Here is a 23,008-nt window from a genome sequence, read left to right on the forward strand (position 1 = left end):
CAATAGTCTTCATTTTCCAGGCATTTTATGGGTGAGCGTGGCACACAGCTGGTGACTGGTTCTAGCCAACAGTATGTGATTGGAAGAGATAGGGGACAGCTCTAGGCGATGGTGGCTAAGAGCCTGTGTCCTTCTTCCCTCTCCTGTGTGGCCATTATCACTGTATCAAAGATCGAAGATCCAGTGGAGCAATCCAAGGTCCCAGGTAACAATGATGCTCCCAGGTAGAAGGAGGCTGTATCCTTGAATTATCCAATTTTATTTATCTTACAACAGTAAGAAATAAGCCTTTTTTTTGTGATAAAGCTCTGTGATTTGGGGCTTTTTTTAAATTTTGTTTTGTTTTTTGGTACAGCAGTTAGCTTACACTGATTAATACTGGACCTGACATACTAACTTATTAATCTTCCCAACGACCCTCTGAGATAGGTAATATTACTTTCTTTATAGCTATTATGTTGATGAGAAAAATGAAACCAGAAACTTTAAGTAACTTGCCCAAGGTCATACAACTAGTAACTGTTAGGGCCAAGGTTCGAACCAGGCATCCTGGTTCCAGGGTCCATTCTCCGCCATTGGCATCTACCCATTGGCACCTACCCATTGGCACGGAGCAGTACCTGACTCATTCGATTCTCGCAGCAACACTGTGAGGTGTTCTCCCCATTGTAGTGATGTAAGTCAGGAAATTGGAGTTTGAGAAGGGATGATGATGATTACTACGTTCCAGAGTTATCATTATAGCCTAAGTTTGTAAGACCATAGAGCTCCTTTTAAAATGCCATATTTTTTACAACACAACATACAATGTAGATAAAGAATTTATGCAGTTCCGTAGGACAGAGGAAGCCACAGGAGCAGAAGCCACAGGGAACTCAATTTTAGTTTAACCATGGAAGATTTTTCTAGCCATTTTCGCTGTCCGACGTTGGAGCGAGGCTGCCTCACGAGGCAGTGATTCCCCATCACAGGATTGTAACACAGGCTCCGGGAGATTTTAAGAGAGGTGGTTTAAAGAGGACTACGGTATGGGCTCTGTGCTTTACCTGGCAATCACTAAAATGCCTTCAACATTCGAAAGTCTGTGATAAGGACCCATTAGAAGGTTGGGTACTTAAGATTCCAGAGCGGCAAACCCTGTACTGCAGAGCCATATGGGAAGTGACAATCTGTGGAACCTGAATGTGGCAGGTTAGACGGAGTTAATAATTAACGATCCATACATGCCATTATCTGCTTGCTATTGTTATGATTAGGTGCCAGTCGCAAGCGGAGACTCCATGGCTGCTGTTAAGACCTCTGTTCTAATTAGCAGAAGAATCTAGTTGTGAACCCGGGATGTTGCTGAAGGCAACGGAAACAACCTCAAAGAGAAGTGACAGAAGAGGAACAGATGTAAATGTTTTACGGCCTGATAGGCCACTTCCTTACCCCTGCCTCTGTCTGGAGCCTCGGTGTCCTGAGACACATCCAGTCTCTTCAAGAAGGCTGCCTGACCCTGACCAGACGCTTCATTGTTTAATGTATTCGTTATGTCTGAGGTCGGCTTCAATTTTTCAGGTCCTCCTTTCTCACCGCCTGGGGATAAGTGTATAAAAAGCCTATCATCAAAACACCATGCCTTCAACCCCACAGGTCTTTTGGTGTCCTCTTCAGGATTTCAAAAGCGTAGACAAAATGCAAGTCACATTTTACATCCAGTGTGGGATAATTTTTTTTTTTCTTTGCTTTACAGTATGTGCCAAATTTGATTCCTGTGACAATTCATATTGTACAAAGTGAAAGGAAGCTTTTCAGCCTGTTCGTTTTTTTCTTCCTTCCATATGGCTGATTGATTCATCTCGTACTACAAACTCTTTTTCTCCCTAAAATGTGATCTCTGGTGCTTTAAATGAATATATTACCGCTTAAATGGTGCAGCATGGCATAGTGTTTCCATTTCAAAGAACAGGCGATGGCTCTGGAGAGAACTGGGATTAAAATACAGCTCTGACTGCTTATTGGCTATGAAACACTGAGCAAGTCACTTAACTTCTCTGGGCCTCCCTTTCCTTACCTGAAAAATCAAGGTGAATCTGAGGCTGCAAATTCCTTCTCTTACCTAAGATTCTTCATAGCCCTTAATTATTTTATTTACCATGTATTTATTTGACAACACATATTCATTGCCTGACTTCTGTGTTCCAGCCATGGTATTAAGCAGCGAATAAGACCTGCTATTGTGGAGCTTAAAGTATGCTAGGAAATATAAGTTAAATAGCCAATTATCCAGATCATCACTTACTTAACAATTGTGAATAGTGCCATGAAGGAGGAGAAAGAGTGATTAACAGGGAACAGGACCTATTACAAGGAATTGGAGAAGGCTGACCTGAGAAAATGACACTTAAGCTAACTTCATTCATTCATTCATGTATTTATTATCTTATTTGACAAGTATTTATTAAATACTACTTTTATACGCCACACGATGATAGGTTTTAGGGATATTGTGGAGAGAAAAAAGGTAGACAAATTGTCTCAAGTTGCTTAAAAACTAAATGGCTTTTTTCTAATTTTATCCCCAGTACCAAAATACACTATTGGAGACTGAGGAGATTTGTTAAAAGACAATAAAATGGAGAAAGCACTCTGAGGTGAAAGTAGTGGCATTTATATTATGTAAAAGAAGAAGAAAAAAAACAGGAAAGAAATTTAAAGTAAGTGCAAGCTCTGGCTGAGAGAAATATGGAGAAGAAAAATTTATGTGTAAAACTTGGTAATTTGTCTGGGGAACTGAGTTTGATGCCAGAATGTGTTCTGATGAGAATATTACGGAAAGCCGTTACTCAGCTCTCTGATTTGGTTGGGTGCTTATTCCTTCCAGAATAAATGGTCACATTGTTCACTAACTTGCAGCCCCAGTGACAGCGCAAAGCAAGCCACATAATCTGTGAATTTAGCTGTCAAATTCAAATAACACTCCGATACCTACTTAGAAAATCAGGAGAAAATTTCCTCATTACGGACATTCTGTCTCTGCTTAACATTGAAGGAAATTCATGCTGCAGTTTGTTGATAGCACTTTGTTAACATGTAAATGTGACCACAGTATCCATACTCATAGGTGCAATCATCACCCACTTTCCTACCCCATCAGATGAGTTCACGTATGGGATGTTTGATTTATTAACGTGAATATTGGCTTTGCTTCTAAATATCTGTTAAATACTTCCTCTTCTAGCCCTCACCACCTTTTCTGTCACAATCACCTCAATTCTGCGATAATTGCAATAGCCACCCGACTGGTCTATATTCCATTTATTTTGGCACCCCCACCAAATGAGTCTTCACTCTGCAGCTAGAATGGCCTTTTCAAAAACGCAAACCTGATTGAGCTACTTTCTGCCTATTAGCTTCAGAATTACAAAAAAAAATTTTCTATGGCCTTGATTGGTCTGACTCCCATCTACCTCTTTAGCCTCATGAATGAGGGCCCAATAACAATTTTAGAAAATTTATTTAATAGATTTTATTTTTAAGAGAAGTTTTATGTTTACAGCAACATTGAGAGAAAGGTACAGATTTCCCATTTGCTCCCCTGCCTTGATATATGCAAAGTCTCCCCCATTACTGGCGACCTACACTGACTCATCATTGTCACCCAACATCATAGTTTGAACTGGGGTTCATTCATGGTGTTTCACACCCTCTGGATTTGTACAAATGCATAATGACATCTATCCACTATTCCAGGATTGTACCGAGTAGTTTCACTGCCCTGCAAGTCCTCTCCACCTCCTCTCAGACCCTGTCAACCACTGATCATTTTACTGCCCCCACAGCTTTGCCTTCTCCATAGCGCTGTATAGTTGGAGTCATACACTACGCAGCCTTTTCAGATTGGCTTCTTTCACTTAGTAATATGCATTTAAAGTTTCCCCCATGTCTTTTCATGGCCAGATAGCATTTTTCAGTGCTGAATAATGTTCCATTATCTGGATGTACTACAGTTTACCTATCCATTCACTGTACTGAAGGTCATTTTGGTTACATTCAAGTTTTGGCAATTATGTATAAAGCTGCTACAAGTACAAGTTTTTGTGCAGACATAGTTTTTCAACTCCTTTGAGGACACGACAAGTAGTGTAATTGCTAGGTTGTATGGTAAGAATATGTTTAATTTTGTAAGAAACTGTCGAACTACTTTCCAAAGTGGATGTACCATTTACATTCCCAGAAGTAAAGAATCAGGGTTCCTATTGCTCCATATCCTTGCCAGCATTGGGTGTTAATAAGTGTTCTAGATTTGAGTCATTCTAATAGATGGAAAGTAATATCTTATTGTTGTTTTAATTTGCATTTCTCCAATGGCATATGATGTGGAACATCTTTTCCTATGTTTATTTGCCATCTCTATATCTTCTTAGGTGATGTCTCTGTTAAGGTCTTTGGCCCACTTATTAATCAGGTTTTTAGATTTCTTCTTGCTGAGTTTTAAGAGTTCTTTGTACATGTTTAATAACAGGCCTTTATCAGGTGTATCTTTTGCAAATATTGTCTCCAAGTCTGTGGCTTGTCTTTTTATTTTCTTGGCAGTGTCTCTTGCAGAGAGGAAATTTTCAATTCTAACAAAACCCAGACTATTCATTCTTTCTTTCATGGCACTGGCATCACCTTCGGCATTATATCTAAAATGTCATCATCAAACCCAGTGTCATCTAGATATCTCCTATGTTATCTCCTTGGAGTTTTATAGTTTTGAATTTTATATTAAGGCCTGTGACTCATTTTGAATATATTCTTGTAAAAAGTATAAGGTCTGTATCTAAATTCATTTTTTTTTTTTTTGCTTGTGGATGCCCAATTGTTCTAGAACCATATGTTGAAATGACTATCTTTTATCATTGTATTGCCTTTACTCCTTTGTCAAAGATTAATTTACTATATTTATTTGCGTCTATTCCTGGGCTCTCTCTTCTGTTCCTTACATCAATTCACGTATTCTTTCTCCTATATCACACTGTGTGGATTACTGTAGCTTTATAGTAAGTCTTGAGGACAGGTTATATCAGTCCTCCAAATTTTTTCTTCCCCTTCAATATTTTGTTGGCTATTCTGGGTCTTTTTCCTTCCCATATAAACTTTAGGGTTGTCAATATCTACAAAATAACTTGTTGGGATTTTGATTGGGATTGCATTGAATCTATACATCAAGATAGGAAGAACTGACATTTTGACAATATTACGTCTTCTTACTTGTGAACATGGGATATCTCTCCATTTATTTAGTTCTTCAATTTCTCTCATCAGATTTTGGAGTTTTTTTCATTGCTTCTTATACTTTTTTTTGGCAGATTTATAGTAAAGAATTTAATTTTAGGGGGATTAATATAAATGGCATTGTGTCTTTAATTTCAAATCCCACTTGTTCATTGCTGGTATACAGGAGAGTGGTTAACTTTTGCATATTAACCTTGTATCCTGCCACCTTATATCATCATTTATTAGTTCTAGAGTATTTTTTTTATGAGTTCTTTCAGATTTTCTACACAGATTTATTTCTTCTTTCCCAATATGCATCTCTCTTTTTTTGCCTCTTTGCATGAGGTAGGACTTCCAATATGATAATGACAAACAGTATGAGATGGGACATCCTTGCCTTGTTTCCTATCCTAGTGGGAAAGCTTTGAGTTTCTCACCATTAAGTGTGATGTTAGATGTTAGCTGTAGGTTTTATGTAGATATTCTCAATCAAGTTGAGGAAGTTCCCCTCTATTCCCAGTTTACTGAGAATTTTTTATTGTGAATGGGTGTTGAATTTTGTCAAGTGCTTTTTTGTATTTATTAATATGATCATGTGTTTTTTCTTCTTTAGCCTGTTGATATGATGGATTGCAGTAATTGATTTTTGAATGTTGATCCAGCCTTGTATACTTTGGATCAATTCCATCATTTATGATGTATAATTCTCTTTATACATTATTTTATTTGACTTGCTAATATTTTATTGAAGATTTTTTTACATGTGTCTTTCTATCATAAGAGATATTGGTCTCTAGCTTTCTTTTCTTGTAATGTCTTTGACTGGTTTTGGTATCAGGGAAATGCTTTTGTCATCTTAAAGAGATTATAGAGAATAGGTATAATTTCTTCATTAAATGTTTGGTAGAATTCGCCGGTGAATCTATCAGTGCCTTTTGTTTTCTGTTAGAATAAATTAATTATTGATTTAATTTCTTTAATAGATATAAACCTATTCAGATTGTCTATTTCTTCTTGCCTGAGTATTGGCAGATTGTGTCTTTCAGAGAATTGGTCCATTCATATAGATTATCAAATTTGTGGGCATGGAGTTGTTCATAGTATTTCTTTATTATCCTTTTTAACAATTTATTTTTTAATTGTTATAAATTGTTTAATTTTGTAACTTTGTTTTTAATTGACAGATAAAAATTGTACATATTTATATTACAGTGTGATGGATTTTTAGATAGAAGGAATAAGTTCTAGTATTCCATTGCAGAGTAGCGTGACCATACTTTATTCTCCTTTTAATGTTCATGGGATCTATAGTGATGTCTCCTCTTTCATTTCAGATATTAGTAATTTTTGTCTTTTCTCATTTTTTTAAATTAATTAGGCTTTTCCTAGAAGTATATAAATTTTATTAATGTTTTCAAATAACCAGCTTTGATTTTGTTGGATTTCCTATTTTCAATTTCATTGATGTCTGCTGTTATTTTTTTTTCTGCTGCTTACATTGAATTTAATTTACTCTTCTTTTTCTAATTTCCTAATGTGGTACAAGATTGATTTTAGACCTTTCTTCTTTTCCTAATATATTCATTCAATTCTGTAAATTTCCCTCTAAGCATTGTTTTTGCAGATCTAACAAATTTTGATAGGTTGTGTTTTCATTTTCATTTAGTTGGAAATGTTTTTAAATTTCTGTTCACATTTCTTCTTTACCTCAAATATTATTTAGAAGTGTGTTGTTTAATCTCCAAGTATTTTGGAATTTTCCAGCTATCTTTCAGTTATTGATTTCTTATTGATTCTATTGTATTGGAGAGCTGAGATTGTATATTTTCCATTCTTTTAAATTTGTTAAAGTGTGTTTCATAGGCCTGAATATGGTCTGTCTTGGTGAATGTTCCATGTGAGCTTGAGCAGTCTGTGTACTCTGCTGTTGTTGAATGAAGTAGTCTGCAGATGTCCATTATATCCAATTGATTGATGGTGGTGTTGAGTTCAACTATGTTCTTACTGATTTTCTGCCTACTGGATCTTTGTATTTCTGATAGAGGAGAGTTGAAGTCTGCTAACTATGACAGTGGATTCATTTATTTCTCCTTGTAGTTCTATCTGTTTTTGCCTCGTATATTTTGATGCTCTGTTGTTACAAACACACACTTAACATATCATAGATTGTTATGTTTTCTGGAGAATTGACCCTTGAAAATTATGTACTGCCCCTCCTTATCCCTGATAGCTTTCCTTGCTTTTCCTAACTTTTGCTACTGTAGACACAAAGACTTCCTTTCCTCCTGTGATTTGCCTGTCATTTGTCTCTGGGTTGGTGGGGCTCACCTGGGTTAATCTGAACTCTGGGATTCAACTTGGATTCATATTTGCTTCGATTGTTTTCATTCCAATATTCAAGCAGAGGGAGCCAAGGCCATGAGGTACACCATTCCCATGGTCAAGGGTAAAAACTCAAGAGGTCTGCCTGGTAAAATGGTTTTGCCTCTTAAAGTGTCATTTTAGAACTTCCACACTGTAGCTTTCACCTACATTCTTTTACCCAAAGCAAGTCACATGGCCAGGCTTAGCATCAATGGGGCATGGAAATGTCTCCTCCAATGAGAGGAGGCTGTGGAAAGTCAATATTTGCAGAACAATAATCTACCATATCACCATTTTGCTATCTTAAGATAAATTTCACCCTCCCCTCTGGAATCTAGTATGGAATAAATATAGCAATTTTAGTTGTTGAGAGTCAATTCTAATTAATTAGCAATGGTCTTCAAGGGTGCTGTGATGAGAGCACTCTGAGACCATGCCTGGACTCAGCAATAAAGAAGACTTATATGCATTAAATAAAGGTGAACAGGTCCAGGTAGAAGAACAAACAATAGTAGGGACATGTACCTTTAGAGAGAGAATGGTGTACCTAGAGTATTGGGTTTTGATGTCGATTATACATATTAGCTGGATGTGAATCCCACCACTGGCACTAGCTCTGAGATCTTGGTTAAGTTACTTTACCTCTTTAAACCTCATTTCCCACATTTATACAGTGAAGATATTGGTAGTATTTGTCTCATAGGGTTTTTGTGAGCATTACATGATGTAATTCATGTAAAATGTTTATATTTTTATCTGGTGCAAAATACACCCTTAAGCGTTAGCTGCTGCAATTATTTGCCTCTATTGTATACTGGATGGAGCACAAGCTCTGACAAACGTGGGCTCCGTTGTTGGCTCTGCTTCTCATAGGCTCTGTGACTTTGAGCAAATGCACTTAGAATAACTCTTAGACCTTCAATTTCCTCATCTATAAAATGTGAAATAATAATATTTACTGTATAGGATGGTGGCAAGAAATACATTCATACTCTCATCTTTATACCATCCATTGTTTGGTCTTAGCAGCAGATTTTCCCACCTCTCCAAAATCTCTCTCTTGTGCTTGTGTTTTTCTGGTGAACATACTTATGTGCTTCTGTGTCTTCCATGAGGCATAATTTAAAATGTGCCAGGCTGCACTCTGCATGAGTATAGGCTGGGCTCTGCATGGGTACATGCTGGGCCTTCTTCCAGATACAATGTAAAAAAAGGAATGCTTGGTATGGACCTAATTTTCCCTTGTTGGGTACAAACCATTGTTCCTTCATCCTCATTTTAAAGTTTATCTTTCTTTGAAATAGAATAGTAAAATATTTAAGAACAGTCATAGATAACTTACCAAGTTTGTAATGCTCTCTCTCTCATTTACTAGCTATGTGACCTAGGAAAATGTATGTATTTTCTTTATGCTTCAGTTTCCTCATCTCTAAACTGATAATAATAATAGTATTTAACTGATTGGCCATTGTGAGGATTAAAAATGAGATAATACATATAAAAGTTATTGAAAGCGTTGGCAGATACTAAGTACTCTATTTTAGCTATTACTATTGAGATACTCTTTACTTTTCTCCATATCTGTAATTAATAAGGGTTTCATTCTTATATTCATGGTTGGCATCTTCACCCAAATCCTGCCACTACCCCGGCTGATTTCAATTTTATTTGAGTGTCCATTCAAATCTCTAACTTCAGAGTTTCTTGGGTCTCTTAAACTCTTACAATCTTATTTCTTTCAACTTTATATCCACAACCATCAGACCTTGTTATATCCTGGAAAATGTTTCACCTCTTGAATTTTAAACAGAACCATCCCACTTTCTGAACATAATTTTTTTTTTTTTTTTTTTTGAGACGGAGTCTCACTCTGTTGCCCAGGCTAGAGTGAGTGCCGTGGTGTCAGCCTAGCTCACAGCAACCTCAAACTCCTGGGCTCAAGCAATCCTCCTGTCTCAGCCTCCCGAGTAGCTGGGACTACAGGCATGCACCACCATGCCCGGCTAATTTTTTCTATATATATTTTTAGCTGTCCATATAATTTCTTTCTATTTTTAGTAGAGATGGGGTCTCGCTCTTGCTCAGGCTGGTCTCGAACTCCTGAGCTCAAACGATCCGCCCACCTCGGCCTCCCAGAGTGCTAGGATTACAGGCGTGAGCCACCGCGCCCGGCCTGAACATAATTTTTAATTTTTCTACTTTTCTTATTGTCTCAAAACCCTTCCCTCCTCATTGCACCTTGTAATGTTTAATTTTATGTGTCAACTTGGCTGGGCCATGATGCCCAGATATTTGACTGACCTCCCTCAAACAACAGGGAATTCTACCAGTAAGCATTTTTGGGGCTCAGACAGCAACTCTTCACTTGGTGTCTAACGTCCAGCCTGCCAGGCTACCTACTGGCAGATTTTGGACTTGTCAAGCCTTCACAATCACATCAGACAACTTCTTAAAAAAATTTCTGTGTCTCTCTCTCTCTCTTTGACACACACACACACACACACACACACGCACGCTATTGGTTCTGTTTCTCTGGAGAACCCTGACTAATGAATGCACATTTCTATTCCAGATTCCTTTTATTTCTCCATTTTATCCCAGTATATCAGCCAACGCCTTCCATTTCTACTCATCTGGGAATATGTGCATGATCTATCACTTCAACCTCTTGCCCTTGTGAGACACATCTGCTTGGAAAAACACAAACCCTTGTTCAATCTGCTTCCTTGGCACCTGCTCCAGGGTTTCCAAGTACTACGAGAAAGAAAAAAGTCACAGAGTGAGATAGATTAGTGTCCAGCATTATTAAGGGCCCTAATGACTATTTCCCATATGAATTATTTCAGACCTTTGTGATTGTTTTTTAAGCTGCCTTCCCACCACCCTGCCATTAACTCATAAACAGTTTCTATTCTTACCCTAGGGAGAAAACAAAGTTACCAGTATTGAGTTTTTGGCCTTCTTTATTAATTTCCTGCTTTACTGGCACCTTCACAGATTGAATACCCAGACTTGCCTCACTTCTTGCTTCTTAAGACTTGTCCAAAGAGAACCTTTTTACCTGCTTTACATCATTATCTTCACTTCTCCTTAGTGACATTGCTTAAATGTTAGTATATTTTCCAGTTGTCAAATACAAAAAGCCCTTCTAGTTTATTATCCTTTCCAATCTTTCTGAAGCATTTGACTCTTTACATTTCTTTCTCCTTCTTGAAACCTCTCCTTTCCTATTCTTTCTTATATCTACTTGCCTGGTTTTCCTCTTATCTGTCTCATTTCTTTTGTCCTTCTCATCTTCTTCAATCCCCTGAAAATGTATAATCTCCAGAAGCAAAGATTTGGACCACTTTCTTTCCTTCTATGCAGTTTCTCCATTAAAAGTATCATCACTTTATCTGCTCAAAACTGTCTTATTCTTATGCTTAAAAACAAAAACCTCGTGTTATTTTAAAGCAAGCTCTCAAAACAGCGTGTATAGGAAGTCATTGGCTTCTGCAATGGGTTTGTAGCTTGGGACACCCAGAAGGAGAGAATGACGCCCTTCAGTCCACTGTCCTTTGCCACCAGACACACTGACATGTTGGAAGTTGACAGCAATTTTTAATGCTGCTATATTTAAATTCAAGAGCTCTGTTTGCACGTTGGTTTGTGTGCGGTGCCATGTTCCATGTGTTCCCTGGCATCTTGCATGACTGAATGATTGGGAATGGGGAAATATGAGAGTATAACAAATATGGAATATGACTTACGTTCCAACTTCTCACCATATAGAAGGAATTTAGTTATTTTCATTTTTTTCTCTCTTACCTAATTTTCTTCTTACTTATTCACTGACTGACCCATGTATACAACAAATCTGTATTGATTGCCTTCCAAAATATAGCGGTGAATAAAAATAGTCACCACTCAAGTAGCTGCCTGCTTAATGAGGGGACAGAAAACTGTAACTTGAATTTTCTTAGCTGTTTTCCCCTGGCAGATACAGATTAGATCACTTTAATATTTATAACATAAAGTTCGATATCATTTTCCCTAATTTTCATAGGATACCCAGCAACTTGCAGAATCTCTCTCAAGTAGTTGAGAGTTCTCAGCAAGTGTTTTACATGTGTTCAGGAATAAACCTCTCAGCTCTGGGTTTGTTTCATGTAGGGGCTCCTTTCCACTGATACAGTCTTCTAGATAAGCTATTCTTACTACAAGAATGTGAAATTCCACACCAAAATTTAAGTTTCAATGTTCTCAAGGCCTCCAAAGGCTCAACGTGCCAAAATGATTTTAAATTCACTTTAGACTTCCCATGTCAGTCATACTCCAGTCTATAAAAAGATGTCTTAAATTTCTTATTTAAATAACACTGTATCATTCTATTTATAGCAATTCTTCTCTTCAGGTGATTAGGTGGAGGGGAAAACACTATGCTGCTGGGATTGTTACTGTGATGTGTCAACTTGGCCTGTCTACGGTACTCAGCTGTTTGATCAAAATGCCTGTCTAGATGTTGCTGGGGATGTATTTTTTAGATGTGATTAACATTTAAATCAGTAGTCATTGAATAAAGCACATTACCCTCCATAATGTGGTGGAGCCTTGTGCAATCATTTGAGAAAAGACTGAGGACCAACGTCCCAGGAAGAGGAGGGGGTTCTGCCTCCAGACTGCCTTTCACCCAAACTGCAGCATTGATTCCTGCTGGAATCCCCACCTTGCCAGACTGCCCAGCAGATTTCTGACTTGCTGGCTCCTATAATCATGTGAACTAATTTTTTTAAATAAATCTTTGTCGTTCTTTCTCATTTTTTCCTCTCTTCATCCTATAGATTTTGTTTCTCTGGGGAACCTGACTGATGCGCTGTCCTCCCCATCTGTTAGCCCACTCCCACGGCCAATTCATAAAATCTCTTCTTTCCTGCTTAATTCAAAATTCACAATCTTCATGTGAATAGATGCTTATGTGATTGTTGCACAGGTCACCAAACATGGTAGGCTGATAATGCTCCCCTCAAAGATGTCCACACACTAATTATTAGAACTGGTGAGCATGTTATTTTATATGGCAAAAGGGGCTTTGCAGATATGATTAAGTTTCTTGAGATGTGGAAATTATCCTGAATTATATGGGTGAATCCAATGTAAACAGAAGGTCCTTACAAAAAGGAGGTAGGAGGATGAAAGTACAGCGAATGTAATATGACAATAGAAACAGAGATTGGAAAGACATGGCCCTGAGCCACGGAATGTGGGCGGCCTCCAGAAGCTATTACAGAAAAGAAAAGGAAGGGACTCTCTCTGGAGCCTCCAGAAGGAACAGCCCTGCCAACCCCTTGATTTTAGCCCTGCAAGATTCATTTCAGACTCTGATCTCCAGAATTCTAAGAGAATAAGTTTCTGTTGTTTTAAGCCACTAAATTTCTGGCAATTGGTTATGGTAGCAATAAGAAAAACTAATACGCCAAACATGCCTGAAGTTCAGCCCTGTGCTCAAACTACTATACAAAAATGAGCAATTAAAATACAGTGTGATAGACTCCCACTTCTAGCCAACTGGTACCAGGCTTTCCTTTTTTCCATAAATAACTGGAAAAAATGGACCAAATATATTAAACAACTCTTTTCAGGCATCGGACAGCTGGCATCTCAGCAATGTGATCCCTCAGAGAAGGGAAACAAATGAGGTGAGTCCTATGTTTGTACCAGCTTTCTTCACGGAGGCATTTTTTGGACCATGGTAGAGGGAGGGGAACCTAAGCAAAGTATAGTGGACTCTGAGTTGGAGAGACAGAGAATAGAGTCTGAGTAGGCTAAGGAGGCTGAAATCTGGAATCTACATAGAAAAAGAGTCCTAGAAACATGTGTAGAGGTCTTTTGAGTTTTTTAGCTGAATGCATGTGTATAGGGTAGAACAAAGAAAAACTTTAAATTATAAGCTGTGCTAATTTCCAGAGCTCATGTATAGCTGTGAGACATTTAAGTCTCAATCAGGCAAAGTGGAGACTGAACATACAGGACAGTTAGTAGAGACTTTAGAATGGTTGTAAGGCCAAAGTAGCCTTAGAGAAAAAAATTATGTTAGACTTATCCTAACAAAGCTTGTAAAGAGATCTTTAAAGAATTAAGCCACAAGTTATTTAACTGCCTGTTAGAACAAAGCCCAAGATTCTTTTTTTCTTAAATTAACACATTCATTGCCAACCATTCTGTACCTCAGATCTCCAGAACTTATTCGTTTATTAATATAATGTATGAACCCTTTGACCATTATCTCCTCATTTCTCCCACTTCCCAACTTCTGGCAACCACTATTTTCCTCTCTGCTTCTATGAGTTTGAGTTTCTCCAGCTATAAGTGAAATCATACAGGATTTGTCTTTCTGTTTCTGGCTTATTTAACTTAGCATAATATCCTCTAGGTTGCAAGTGGCAGGTTGCCTTCTTTTCTATGGCTGAATAATATACAATTTTGTGTGTGTGTGTGTGTGTGTGTGTACACACATACACAAACCATAGTTTCTTTATTCATCCGTTGATGGAATCTTAGATTGTTTCTATATATTAGCTATTGTGAATAATGCTGCAACAAACATTAATGTGCATGTATATCTTTAAGATACTGATTTCATTTCCTTTGTATATATACCCAGAAGTGGAATTGCTAGATGATACAGTAGTTTTAATTTTTTGAGGGAACTTCATACAGTTTCCCATAATGGCTGTACTAGTTTACATTGCCACCAAAAGTGTACAAGAGTTTCCTTTTCTCTACATTCTTACCAACATTTGTTATCACTTATATTTTTGTTAATAGCTATTCCAACAGATATAAGATAATATCTTATCGTGGTTTTGATTGTCATTTCCCTGATGACTTGTGATGTTGAGCAGTTTTTCATATATCTTTCAGCACTTTTACGTCTTCTTTGATAAAATGTCTGTTCAAGGTCTTTGCCCATTTAAAAAAATAGGATTGAATGGTTTTTTCTTTGCTATTAAGTTGTGTAAATTGCTTATATATTTTGAATATTAACCATTTATAAATATATGATTTGCAAATATTCTCTTCCATTTTATAAGTTGCCTTTTCATTCTGTTGATTTTTTTGTTCGGTGCACAGAAGCTTTTTAGTATAATGTAGTTTCACTTGTTTATTTTTGTTTTTGCAGTCTGTGCTTTTTTTGTCATATCCAAAATATAGATGCCAAGACAAATGTCAAGGAGATTTTTTACCTATTTTCTTCTAGAAGTTTTATGGTTTCAAATCTTACATATAAGTTTTTAATCCATTTCAAGTTAATTTTTGTATATAACATAAGACAAGGTTCCAATTTCATTCTTTTGCATGTGAGTGTCCAGTTTTTCCAATACTATTTATTGAAGAGACTATCCTCCCATTGCAGTCTTGGTGCTCATGTAAAAGATTAGTTGAACATATATGTATGGACTCATATCTGGGTTCTTTATTCTGCTCCATTGGTCTATGTCTCTTTTTATGACAATACTTTTCTGTTTTGGTCAAAGCACCCACAGGTCAAGTAGAAATGACATGAGGATTTAAAAATTGTTTCTAATTAAATGACAACAGAGAACACAACATGTCAAAATTTAGGTGATGTAACCAAAGCAGAACATGGAGAGAAATTTATAGCTTTTAATGAATATTTTAGATAAAAAGTACCTAAAACAAATTATCTAAGCTTCTTTCATAAATGCTACCAAAAGAAAACAAATTAAACCCAAAGTAAGCAGAATGTAACAAGGAGTATAAAGAAAAATAAATAAATAATAAAAATAAGTAGAAACTAATAAGTAAGAGTAACAAGAGCAGAAAGCAATAAAAGGGGAAATGGAAATTCAGTAGAAAAGATTAATTAACACATTGACTGCCACACTATAAAAAAAAGTTTTTTCCGTGGGGCCACAGTGTTTTATTATGAAAATAGAATAAAAATTTTGAAAACAAAATGATTCTTTCTAACTGAATGAAAATTTTGTTATTTTTTTATTGTTTTCTGTGCATGAGTGATATGTAACTTGAAAAAATAGTTCTCACACCTCCCAAAGTGAAGGGACATGAGTTACATATGCTTCATGAGGCCCCGATCTCAAAACTAGCATGAGTTAAATACAACTCACATGGTAGTTAATGTGTTAAACAAAATTTTTTTTCCTTGAAATTATCAATAAAATTGAAAGTAGTCAAACTACATTGAATAGCAGAAAAGAAAATGACACATTGCCAATTTCAATAATGAAAGAAGGGATATCTCTGCAGATTCTATAGGCATTAGAAGGATAATGAAAGAATATTATGATATTATGATATTATGATATAGATAATATGCCAATAAACTAGTCATTTTAGATGCAATAGATTCATTTCTTTAAAGGCACAAATTACAAAAATTGAACCAAGAAGAAAGAAAATTTTAATAGCAATGTATCTATGAAAGAAATTAAATTTATCTTAAAAACTTCCCCATGAAGAAAAATCCAGTCCAAGATAGCTTCACTTGTGAATTCTAGACAACCCTTTTAAAAAGGAAATAACAGTTATCATTTAAAAATTCACAAAATACTGAAATGAGGAATAATTCTAAACTCATTTTATGGCACTGGCAGTACAAAATGCACACAAAACTATAGATGAATATGCTTTGTTAATACAAATGCAAAATTGTTAACAATATATTAGAAAAATCAAATCCAGCAATATATAAAAAATGTAACACATCATTATGAAATTACTGTGGACTAAAAAGTTAGCTTATAATTAAAAATTTATGTATTTTAGCATATTGATACAATAAAGTAGTAAAACTATATAATAATCTCAATAGATGAAGAAGCAGAATTTAACAAAACAAAACTCAATTCTGAATAATGACAAAAGCTCTCAAGAGTCTAGGAATAGATACAAATGTCTTCAAACTGAAAAAGGGTATCCACAAAAACCTTCATCCAACCTCATATTTAGTGACTGTAAGATTGGGAAAAAGATAAAAATCTCCTCTCTTACATTTCTTTCCAACATTGTACTGGAAATCCCAGCTAGTATAAAAAAGGAAAGTAAAAGAATTAAAAGGCATATAAATTGGAAAGAAAGAGCTTAATGTGTCTTTATTCATAGATGACATGATTATGTATGTAGAAGATTCTAAGAATCTACGACAAAGCTACTAGGACTAAAAAGTGAATTTAGCAAGATCACAAGATACTAAATCAATATAGAAAAATCAATTGCATTTCTCTATACTAGCAGTAAACAATTAAAAATAAAATTAAAAAGTACCATGTAAACATGTCATTGTAAAATTGACATAAAACATGTACTATGTAGAAATTAATTTAGTTAAATATATAAAAGAACTGTATACTAAAAATGACATAAAATTGCTGAGAGAAATTAAATACATAAGCAAATGAAGAGATCTACCATTTTTACTTAAAATGCATGCCTCTTGTTTAATGTAAAGCATGCATCAGTAAATTTGACTTAAAAAGAAAAATATATATACAGTGTGATAAATGTTATACTAAGGATAAGAACCCCTAATTTAATGTGGATGGAGGGTGTTCCAGAAATTCTTCCCAACTGTGGCAGTTGTAGCAAGAGTAGGAATAAGATAGACAAAGGGACAAAGGTGTTTCTAGTAGACATTTACGAACCAGTAAGTAGTTCAGTAAACTTGGGGTATAGTTTGTGAGGCCTGGATTTCAAAAGATGAGACAGGAAAAGACCAGAATATGACAGCCCTCGTAGTATGACCTTGAGAATGAATGCTTCCTTAAATTTTGTACCCTAGATGTTTCTCTGGTCTCATCCTTGTCCTCACCCTACTTGTAAGCAATGCTATGGGATTTCAGACTTTCCTTAAGAATCTTTTATTTTTTTAGTGTGTAAAAATAGATTAAAAGGTAAACACTCTGCTCTGAGAGGGGGAGACAGATCTGAATGGTATCCCATTTGAATTTGCAAGGTACTCCTAGATTGGGTGTGGTATCACTGCTTGGAGAAACAGAGGGATTATAAATCTAGGAGGTCTAGAAGGAAAATAGCATCTTGATGCCTTTTTGAAGGCAGGAGAAGCCGTTTGGCTAAGTTTGTGGTTCACTCAGCAGGAAAATAATTGAATATTACCTTCTCTTGCTTTTAAAAAATAAAAGTGTCTTTTTGATGCAGATTAAGAAAACTTCTTAGGTTAAGAAGCTTGGCATTCTAACTTATTTCTTCTACTGCATTTCAGTAGTACATAAAAATTATATTTTTGATTCAAAGATACACTTGCTTTTCTCTAGACAATAGCTTAATACTGAAAATAAAGTTATTAAGCTGAGAATAATGCCCCCTGAAATTAGTGTGTTCTTTTACTCTTGTCTAAAAAATGTGAGACATCATTTCATTATAATCAGTGATGAATATACCCACTGTAGATCATTTGATATCCTTTGTTATTTTACTTCCTTGAAAAGTAACCTTCTAGCAACCACCGCCATGTGTGAATCTCCTTTGAAGGATGTCTCCATCAATTCAATAGGTTTTGAATACAGCCCAGGGGCCATGTTTCCAAGGCAAGTGTGCCCTGATGGAGGACCTTCTTAGGGCCAGAAAATGAGGTCAGCCCCTCACAGGAGAGTCAGACAGTCTAATGGTCAAGAAGCACCTGAAGAATAAGTTCTTTCACTGACCTTGATCAAGATGAAGTTTACCTTCAACCTCAGAAGCTGAAAGCTAGCATACCTCTGGTAGCCCAATGAGAGGCTCATCAATCGGTCTCTAGCTAGGCATTGAGGTACCTTGTGATATTTTAGAAAAAAAAAAAAATCTGCTTGATTGCCACTCAAATTCTAGGAATAGTTTAAAATGTCAATCCTCAATGTGCCATAAGGCATTGAAGATTTTTGTCCTGGTAGACATGAATGGTGGTCTGCAACTCCAGTTGAGTGTGAGTTAAGTGATATAAAGGACATGCATAAACCAATGCAATGGGCCGGCTCATTAAGGGATTTCTGCTTTTATTAAAGCATCTTGAGTATACTTGGTGGTGGTGGCAGCAATGGTGAGGAAAATTTTGAAAGTAGCATCCCAAATTCCACACATTTTCCAAGCCTTTGTGGCTTAAAGGCACATGGGTACTGCCTGGCTATTGGTCACTGCATCTCTGTCCCTGTTCCTCCATCATAATGCCGGAGTACTTGCTCAGTTTGGAGACTAATCAGACATGAAGGTCTGACAAGGTGCCCTATTTACCACAGTAGGTGCATTTCAAGATTGAGTGAAGATATTGGGGCATTGTGGGTAAAAGGGTTGAATAATACATTTGATCATATCTGATTTCTTCTTTATGTTTAGACCAGAGCCAGGTCCTCCTTGGTGACCTCCGTGGAGCCTTTTCTTTGGATTTTGATGGCTATGACCAACATCTTAGTTTCCACTGAGCTGGGCATGGAGGTTCTGAGATTCTCTTGCATCTATTATTCTGCCAATTTCCACCACAAATCATTAGCTTCATCTTTCATATTCTGAACAGACTTAAGGAGATTCTCCTTCACAGCAAGTATTTTTTTTCTTCCAAAAAGGTGTTTCCTTTATTGGTTTAATTCATGTACAGCTCAAACTCTTCCAGAGACTTAACAGAGGCTCATTCTGCTTGTTACATGTCATCATTTGTTTGTAATTCATATTTAATTTCTTTAGTCTTTACAAGTGCATTCTCTAATGCTGAAACATTCCAGAATGTTGCTTTTTAGAGAGATTGTAGCTCCATCAGAAGGCAGTTATTTTCTGACCAGAGAATCCCTGTTCCTATTTTTAATTTGGTGCAGCTGTGCCTCCTCTCATTTTTTGCCTTCCCTCTGGGACTTTTTTGCAGTTTCTCTGCATATCCTTTGACCTTTACTTCTTTGTCATAGCCAGCTCTATTCAATAGCAAGTTTATTTCTCCTGCAGAGCTAAAAATGTTCTTTTCTTGTTAAAATGGAGAAGGGCTCCACAATTCTTGAGGCCTGGTATGCATGTTCCGGTGGTGAAGATGGGGTGGTTGCTGGGTTTACCAGGGTCTAGGTGTTTGGGCCACAGCCACAAACCTACATTAGTTCCCAAAGAGGCTGTTTCACATTGGTTTATTTTGAGCTTGTTGTCAGCCATAATTCCTGAGAGTTTTCTTTGTGATTTGCAGTTTAATTAATTTTCTTTCAGACATATATTTGGGTACTTAAAAAAAAGTCTGAATAGAAGATTTGAAAATGCAGCTTTACTATGGTTGGGCTTGATTTTAGAGGTAATTCGGATTATTGATTTTGTGCTCAGTGTGTGAGTTGCCCATCTCCCCAGCTTTATGTCATTCACAGCTTTGATAAGCTTAATTTTTTTGTATTTCTTAAGACATATTTATTGTGTACCATCCACAGGCTAAATATTTTGTCAAGCACAGTAAAAAGACTCATAAAATAAAAATGTTCTTGCTGAGTTGGTTACAGACTGATGGAAAAACAGGTAACTAACCCAAAAATTGTAATGCTGTATCTAATTGTCAGTGATGATGCAATTTTGCATTGTTTTAGAATTGCCCAAGTTAGGGATGACTCCCTTCTCTACACCCTTGGCCTCATTCTCATTCTTTGTAAAAGTAAAAACTTAAAGTTTTAGAATACAAAGAAAGAGAAAGAAGCCAATTACCAGGTTAGTAAATTGTATATATTTTTTCTCTAAGTCATTAAGCAACTTTAGATATCAGCCATTCAGTTTTAGCACTCTGCCAGAGGGGAGATCTTTATGTATCTGAGCAGTTCCAGATTCTCACTGGCAGAGTTAAAGTGGAGGTAGAGAGGTGATAAAGAGGTATTTGTTCACAACCACAGCTAAATTCTGTGTGTGTGACTGGATGACTTCTGGATAAGTGGGAGTGCTCTGATTTGATCTTTTCTGAGACATAAATAAAGGGCCATAATGATAGCTCATCACATCTGCCTGATAGTATCTGAGTGATCTTTCACCTCGGAGTTCCTTCTCTGTTTATTAAATAGCAAACAAAGGCACTTTCTGGACAAAAGGAGTTTTTCTTAGAAGTTTTCAAATGTAATTTATTTTGCAAAGTTATATATTAACTCTTTTAAGAATAGTAAGTGACAGTCACACATCCTTAATTTCATTTTTTTTTCTTGAAAGGGAAAAAATCATTAATTGCAGAGTGAGTGATAGGTGTTCTCAGATCCTTCAAAGGGTATTTTATCAAAGGTCTCCCAGATCAGTTGCTTAAAATTCTACAGAAGTGCAGAGGAGATAGTGACATGCTTCCTAATTTTTTACCCAAGTTTTAAGAAAAAGAATGCATTGATCACACCTACAAAGAGAAAAAAAAATATGGCATGACATCAGAAAATGCTTTTTGGTTTGACATAATTCATAAACCACGGTAGAGAATACTCATGGAATTATAGTTCCTTAATTTAAATTATTTTTTCGGATTGAATACTTACAAAAGAGCATTGACTGTTTGATGTCTTTAGCCTAAGTAAATATTTTCTTTTTCCCTTGTTTTTATTTTTTTCATAAGCTGTAATAATGGTGTTTTGGATGATTTGAGTGTGAGAAAGGTATTCATAGGATCATTTTCATCTATTTTAAAGTTTATATATTTTAAAAACAATTTCTTTTTTTAAGATGAAAACAGTAGATCCTCAATCTAGCATTTCCTTTTTTTAATTTTTTTATTTATTTATTTTTTCAGTTTCTATTGGTCAAGCTCCAGTTCAATTTTTAATCTTCCATTATCACCCCATCTATAAAATATCTCCTTTATGCAAACTCATAGACTCATTTTATTTCAATACCATTTATACCTATGGTATTATGCAATACATATTTTATAATATACTATATGTAGAAACCATTTGTTTTTGGTTTTGTTTTACTTACAAGTTTTTGGTGTTTGGTTACTCTGTTACTTAATTAAGTGAGGAAATATTTGAGTATCTATAATGTGCCCAGCATGATTCTAAGCTCTGGGGCTACAGCAGTGAATAAAACAGATTTGTAAATTACTTATTCCAGTGGAATAGACAGAAAACAAATATAAGTAAAACAGAAAGTGATACCTAAGAAGGAGAACAAATGTAATGATGAAGGATGGGAAGGAATGAATTAGGGCTTTGTGATTTTAGATAGAGGACCAAAAAGGACCTCATCAAGAAAATGATAGTTGAGTAAAGAAATGATGGAGGTGAAAGAGAGCCATGTGGATATATGGAGGAAAATCATTCAGAGCTAATGGGAACAGCATGTACAAAGGCCCTGAGTTGAGAGTGCTTTTGGTGTGTTTAAGAAAGAACAGAGTGGCCAATGTGGCTGGAAGTAACTCAGCAAAGGTGAGAGAACTGGGAACCAAATTCTGTAGGGATTTAGACATCCTCAAAGGACTTTGGCTTTTATTCCAACAGTGCTGGAAATATGCTGGGGGCTTTATGATTGACATGGTGGAACCTGCATTTTAATAGGATCACCATCTGCTGTGTTAAGAATAGGATATACGGGGCAAGAGTAGGAGGGAAACAAGACAGAAAGCTGTACTAATTATCTAAGTGGTGAAACAAGTGGTCTAATTCTAGAAGGTACTTTAGTACTTTCCCTGTCCCAGTCCTGGAATCAATTATCAGATCCTGGAACCAGGATCCTTGCCTCCTTTTACTGGAGAAAGATATTTAGAAACCAAGATCTGGACAGGCATGCTTATTGCTACTGGGCTATTTCAGTAGACAAGAAAGAGATTATTGTTACTTTTTAAAAAATGCCATGAGTTTTTACTGTTATGAGACGACTTTTTTCCATTCCAACCACAGGGTTTTTTTCTTGCCTTCTCACATTCCCAGTTTGTATTTTCTTTCTCCAACAGTGAGAAGTTGGGCCCCCAAAATATCAATATATTTACTCATTGGCTCAATATCATAATATACACAAAATAGTTTTAGAATTACTACACCAATGCCACTATCAAGATAAATCTAGTAAGTAAAGTTGAAGATTTCTTGGCAAATCACATTGTTTTTAGACTAAGGGTATATAATCAGAGTAATGTTGTCAAAATATTATTTAGATTAATTTCCTTTTTTCCTGATGTGGTTATATAATCCATTTGATACACAGTATAACTTCTTCATTTCTATTTGTATTCAATTTTAGTTTGCCCCAGTTAATTTTGATTTATTTTTTAAATACGTAAAATATTTAAATCGCATTCAAAGTTAAAACTACCGAGAACTATTCTCAGATAAATGCTGCTTCCTACCATCTAATTCCCATCCAAACCCCCATTAATGTTGAGTTTATCATTCCTGTATTTCTTTTTGCAAAAATAAGCTAATACATGAATATGCCTTCCTCCACTTTTTCCTAAGATACAGTAAATTAT

Source organism: Eulemur rufifrons, chromosome 8, assembly GCF_041146395.1.
Source record: "Eulemur rufifrons isolate Redbay chromosome 8, OSU_ERuf_1, whole genome shotgun sequence".
Lineage (NCBI taxonomy): Eukaryota > Metazoa > Chordata > Mammalia > Primates > Lemuridae > Eulemur > Eulemur rufifrons.